At 37.2% G+C, this 6,204-nt stretch overlaps 2 protein-coding genes across 2 annotated transcripts in view; both read left to right on the top strand.

Moving 5' to 3' along the window:
* The window catches only part of Ppp3cb (protein phosphatase 3 catalytic subunit beta), a 55,135-nt gene that overhangs the window by 45,621 nt on the left and 3,310 nt on the right, over positions 1–6,204 (top strand). The window lies entirely within an intron of this gene.
* Positions 2,086–6,204, top strand: part of Mss51 (MSS51 mitochondrial translational activator) — a 22,210-nt gene continuing 18,091 nt past the window's right edge. The window contains exon 1 of the mRNA XM_004624380.3: positions 2,086–2,126. The gene's annotated coding sequence lies outside the window, so the exon portion shown is untranslated. The remainder of the gene's footprint in view (positions 2,127–6,204) is intronic.

Here is a 6,204-nt window from a genome sequence, read left to right as displayed (position 1 = left end):
AAAAGAAAAAAACCAGTATACACAAAGAGTGGTAAAATATCACCCAGCCTCACAGACCACTTACTTCCAGCTTGTTAATAGGAGCCTCTTTCAAGTCTTTCCTAGCTTTACAACAGATCATTTGTTAAGTATTTATGTTTTTTAATGCAACTCATGGGTGCAAATTGTGAAAAGTGTAGATCTTTTTAAATTGTTACTTTAAATGTCTACTAGTGTAAGTAGTTGTGATGGTAAAATATATTCAACATCAAATTTTTCTGTCCTCTTCAAGATGACATGTTTATATTACCAGAGTCAGTCTCTTGACTTCTTGTACCTTCTGCAGTTCAGACATTAGCAATACAATCATAATCTCTTTGGAGTTTAAAATTAAATTTTAAAACCTGTTAAGTTTGAAGTTGTCCTGGAAGTTATGCTTAGACTGAATTATCCCTGTTTTTTTCAGGGTTTTTGCCTATTGTGACTGATTTTTGTTTGTTCACAGCTATTCTACATAGTGTGTAATGTGTCACTGATTCCTTAACATGGTTCTTCTGTCTTCCTAACTATACTTTGTGCTTTCTACAGTTCACATTCCAATGGATTTTTTTTCTCTCCCTCAAAACTCTGTGGATTTAGGTGGACATGGTGACGCATACCTGTATGTCCCAGCACATGTGAAAGGCTGAGACAAGATGATCACAAGTTTAAGCCCAGTCTGGGAAGCTGGGCTTCCAGCTTAATCATTTAGTGATTCCATGTCTCAAAGTTTTAAAAAGGGCTGGGGAGAATGTAGTTTGGTACAAAGGATCTGGGTTCCATTTTCAGTACCAAAACAAATAAACAACAAAAAATCCAACACTAGTGAATTTAGGTTGCCACATTCCAGGACCTTGCAGCAAGAGATTCTATTCCTGACTTTGATGATGTTCACAGAGACAGGTAAGTGACAAATAGGATCAAATGTAACCAGACAGTTTCTGCAGTCATATGGGACCAATGCCCTAACAACTTCTGATTGTACAGCTCAGTAGCTCAAAGGAACTGTGAATGTGTTGGATCGGCAGCCATTATGAGAAAGACTGAGGGGATGATTGAGTAAATTCTTTGCATTTCCCATTCCTATAAATATACATTTTTGGTTTTAAATAAAATGTCCAAAAAAGGAAAAAAATGTTGTCCAGAAATATTTGTTCCTCTTTTGTTTTGTTTTGTTTTGTTTTTTCAGAGCCAGGGATTGAAATCAGGCCCTTGCGCTTAACAGGGAAGTGCTTATTCTACTGAGCCATCTCCCCAGCCCCTTTGTTCCTCTTTTGAAGTAGGTGGAATGCCACTGGTGACACTCACTTAGAAAACACCTTACTCTTTCAGTAAATGTGAATTTTACAAATTAGGCTTGTTTTTCAACATCTGATTACTATTAAATGACAATTTCTCTTCTCCTTTCTTGGGTAATTAAATTTATACTTATGCCTACATTGGACCAAATCTAGAATTGTTGAATTATGTTTGAGTACTCTTAAGCTAAAAAAAGACATTGGCTTTTGGGGAACTCATTCTGGGACTAGATTTTTTTTTTTTTTTTTTCCAAAGCCAATATTGAATGCAGGCCCTTGCGCTTGCCAGGCAAGTGCTTATTATACTGAGCTATCTCCCCAGCCCCCTCTGGGACTAGACTGACATCCAGGGACTTAGGAATTCCAGTTCCTTCGGGCAAGTCCCTACTCTTTCTAACCAAATACTAGCTTCTGAACTAATTCCAATGGTTTTGTTCAGTTTTTTGAAGATGTAAACTGAGAATAGAAGTCCTGCTTTGAAAAGAGTCCAGAAAGCAGTAGATGCCTGGCAGGCTTGTGGTGATTTGGGGAGTGTTGACAGTCTTGAGCCCTCTTGGCAGAAAATAAGGGTCAGAGAGAGGTCCTTGGGCAGTGGTCCAGGTCCTTATTTGCCTCATTAGGGAGAAGTCAGCCTTGTCTGTCTGGTTGGCAGGGCACACTTAATCACTGAGACATATCATTTCAGCAGTTTGCAAAGGAAAGTGATATGAAGGGACAGCTGCAAGTAAGCCACAACCTAGATCTGAGGAGATCAAGCACTCACTTCACTTGGAGGGAAGAGAGAAAGAAGGAAGCCTAGGGCTTAGCAGGGTAAGTTACTTTCCCATCAACCTGTCTTCTTGCTTAGTTTATAATTGAGTCAAGTATTTATCACCCCAGTGAGTGTTAACCAGTGATTAAACTACTCAATATGTTCATAATATTAGTGTTCTTAATGTATTTCTTTTTTCCTGCCCTTTTTGTGGATCCTCGGGGACCAGCTTTATTCCCCTTCGCCTTACCTCCTTGAAAGGTGTTTGGTGTTTGGTGATGAATTAGAAAATATTGGGTGGGCCGTCTTGGTCTGGAAATAGTGAGACAATATCAGTGACTTAGGTGAAAATTAGGGTTTTTCAGTTGGTAAGGAAGGAGAAAGGTGAGAGACTTCTATCTAGGAATAGGTTTAATATTTTGGTTTGTAAATAAGTGAAGAATTACAGTTTTTCTAGATAATCCAGTTCATATCTCTTCAGTCCATGTTGTGTTTCTCATATAGCAGGAGCTTACATAGTAGAGCCTTGGTTCCCAAACTTAATTCTTTTCATGATTCTGGTTGCACCTGAGTATGGCTAGAAAAACAGTGACTCTCTTTCTAGGTAAACTAAACTCTTTAAGTTTTGAGAACTTACTATAATTCTTTCCAGCTTTGCCCTCTTGCTCCTCATTTTTTTCTTCTGTCAGTTTAGACCCTTTAAGCTTGGAAAAGAACAAGGCTTTTTGCAAGAAAGTTAGAGCCAGGGAAGCTGTGTCTGGGCCTGAGGTACACAGACTGCGACAGGAGCTTAAGGAGAGAGATACATGTATGAAAAGACCTAAAATCTTTTCTTTTTATCTTCTTATCAGAAGGCCAGCACATTTGTACTGTAGATCAATGATGTGTTCTAGATATGATAGAGAACATGACATTAGGGATTTCACAATTTTTTTTTCTCTGAGCTGTGTACTTCTTTTAACTTTTAGCCAGTTCTTTTAAACCCTGTATTTCAAAGTTAATCTCCCTCTGAGGAAGATATCCTTGGAAAGTCAGTTAAGTATGCAGTACCTTTCTGATTTATTTACATGCTGAGACAGGGTCTTGCTATTTCAGGCTGACCTTGAATTTGTAGCAATCCTCTATCCCACAGCTCCCCCTTTGTGATCTTAATTGGCTTCCACTGCAACAAATCTAGTTTAGCATTGGAAACATTTATTGTAAGTCCTAGTTTCCCTTGTGTTTTAAGACCCTAAAATTGTCTCAAGTAAGATACTTTCCCTCTGTTTAAAAAAAAAATTGAATGAGAAAGTTCCATTTTTTCAAGGCTTAAGAAGATACTTTCTTGACCTGAGCTGCAAACAGTGGTAGATGAAGCAATTAAATGATTTTTCTCTAATGGTAGCAATTTTGCAAATGCACTGAGAATGTATAGTGATTAAAAACGGGGGACAGTTGGACTAGAGTTTTAGCTCAGCAAGAGTGCTTGTCTAATGTGCATAAAGTCCATGTGTGATCCCTAGCACTACAATAAAAAGGGAGGGGTGTATATCAGATCAGCCGTTAGAATTGGAGTTCTAAGGTATGAATGGCAATTTCATCTACCCTTCACTAAAAGGACATAACATTTAAACTTTAAAGCAGTCTGTTATCATTAAGTTCTGTTTCTTTAATAGTAATGTAGTATATTACAATACACAGAAGAGTTTCATTCTTTGGACTCAAATCTACTCACCAGTGAGCTAAAGGAAAATAATGACAGCATAAATAACAGGGATGTGAAGAAAATACAAAGGAGAATAAATTTGTTCTTCCAGAGCAACCCACTTGGGTTTCCTTTTGTCTGGATAGAAGCTTTCTTTCCCCTAATAAATATGTTCTGCTCTTTAAAAAAAAAAAATTGTGGGATGAGGTGGCCGAGTAGTTAAGGCGATGGACTGCTAAAAAAAAAATTGTTCTTCCATTAACCTCAGGACAGACGTTAATAGTTTGCAAAAGCTGGATTATTCTGACAGTTTGCTTTTTCCACCTGTGTATACTTCAGCCACATGATGATTCTTAGGTTTTTTTCCCCCCCTAATAATTGTAGACCAGAAGAATCATATGTCAAGCCCTTTGGTCAGATGTCAGGCTGTTTTCATAACAAAACATGATCCCTGATTTGAACTTTGTTACTTCATTCTCAGTAAAACCAACCATTGCCAATGTTTTTATTCTCTTAAATTATTTTCATGGCGAAGAAGCAGGTAATCCAGCATAGATTTTTTTTTTTTTTTTTTGGTACTGGGGATCGAACTCAGGTCATTGCACTTACAGCAGGTAATCTAGATATTAATAATTATTTTAATCATTCATTGCCTACAGATATCTTTCATCCTTTCTCTTGGTAAAATTCAAATAATATAATTTTAAATTAATAACTAAATGGCATTTAGTGCATTCATAGTATGGTGCAACCACCACCTCTATCTAATTCTAAAACATTTTTATCATCCCAAAAGAAAATCCCAGGCTGGAGATGTAGTTCATTGATCGTGTACTTGCGTAGTGCACACAGAGGAGGGGAAAGGGAGGGGGGAGGAGGAAGAGAGGAAAACCTTACATGTTTAAGCAGTTATTTATTTTTCTTCACTCAGTTCCTGGCAACTGTCAGTCTGCTTTCTCAGTTGACCTCTTGATATTTCGGCATCATATCACATGTGACTGCTTATGTCTGGCTTCTTTCACTGAACATAATGTTTCTGAGGTTTATTTAGCATGTCAGTTTTTTGTGACTAATATTTAATTTGTTTATCCATTTGTCTATTGGTGGATCTCTGAGTTGTTTCTGTCTTTTGCTGCCTTCAACATTAATTTATAAACATTTATTGTCTTTTTTTTTTTTTTTGGTATTTTAGGGAATGATCTACAGGGTGTTCAGGATCTCACTACTAGATTAGACTCGTAGTGATTCTTCTGTTTACAGCCTCCCAAATGCTGGGATTACAGGTGCTCACCATCATGCCCAGTCTCAATTGCTGTGTCAGTGCACCCCAGGGGTGGAGCAGGCACTGGCCCTGCAGGCCCAGGAATTGAACCCCTGGCCCTTGGCCCTGCATGCAGGCGCTTTAATCTGCTGAGCTATTTGGCCGGCCCTTGTTTTACTTTGTTAGTGCTTTTTTTTTTTTTTTTTTGATGATGTTAGAGATAGAAGCCAGGTCCTTATATATGCTAAGTACATGCACTTACATACCAAAGAAGTTTTTACCAAATTTATGTCTTGGAGTTTTCCCTATTTTCTTCTGAGACTTATATTTAGCTCTTTTTTTTTTCTTTTTGAGACAGGGTCTCTCTGGATAGTTCAGACTAGTCTTAGACTCGCTATGTAGCCCAGGGTGGTCTTGAACTTGCAGCAGTCTTCCTGCCTCCACCTCCCAGAGTGCTGGGATTATAGGAGTTTGCCACCATACCCAGATAAATTTAGCTCTTCTATTTAAAAACATAATATTCAAACTGAAATCCCATTTATTTCTAGAATATTCCCATCTTAATTTCTATATTCATACTTTTCTCTGTACTTCCAATTCCCTTTTCCCCATCTTCATATATTCAAAGTATTCCCATTTTTCAAGATCAATTCCAACTGCTATCTACTTCGTGAAGCCTTCCTATAGCTTATCCATTGAGGAGACTCTTCTGATCTTTCATTAGAGTTTTGATTTCACTTTTCTTAGAGAACTTATACACTACTTAATCATTTACATTTGGTGTCCCTGTAAGATGTTAGATGAGATGTATGTATATTCTTTACAGATATCTCTATGCAGTATTTTTATCTGTTTATTAATAAATATATTTTGAGTGGATGTTTTAATATTTTCCATTGTGGTCCCTTTTGTCTACTCAGCCTTTATAAAAGGGATGGGAAAAGACAAGACAGAAAAGTTAGGCATAACATAGTCTCAGCTAGGTAGTGACTGTATCTGTAATTCTACTTCAAAACCTAACTTCTTAGGAAATATTCTCCATAATTTGCCTGACTTACTTGGACTACATAACCCTTAGCATTGTCATACTCATTTTATATTACATTTAATTTGTTTTTTGCTTTGTTGCATATAAATGGTAGTTCCTTTAAAATGAATATAAATATGGGGCCAGGGAGATAGCTCAGTAGAA

Source organism: Octodon degus, unplaced genomic scaffold (genome assembly GCF_000260255.1).
Source record: "Octodon degus isolate 3935 unplaced genomic scaffold, OctDeg1.0 scaffold00005, whole genome shotgun sequence".
NCBI classification, from domain to species: domain Eukaryota; kingdom Metazoa; phylum Chordata; class Mammalia; order Rodentia; family Octodontidae; genus Octodon; species Octodon degus.
This window is presented reverse-complemented; position numbering and strand designations above follow the sequence as displayed.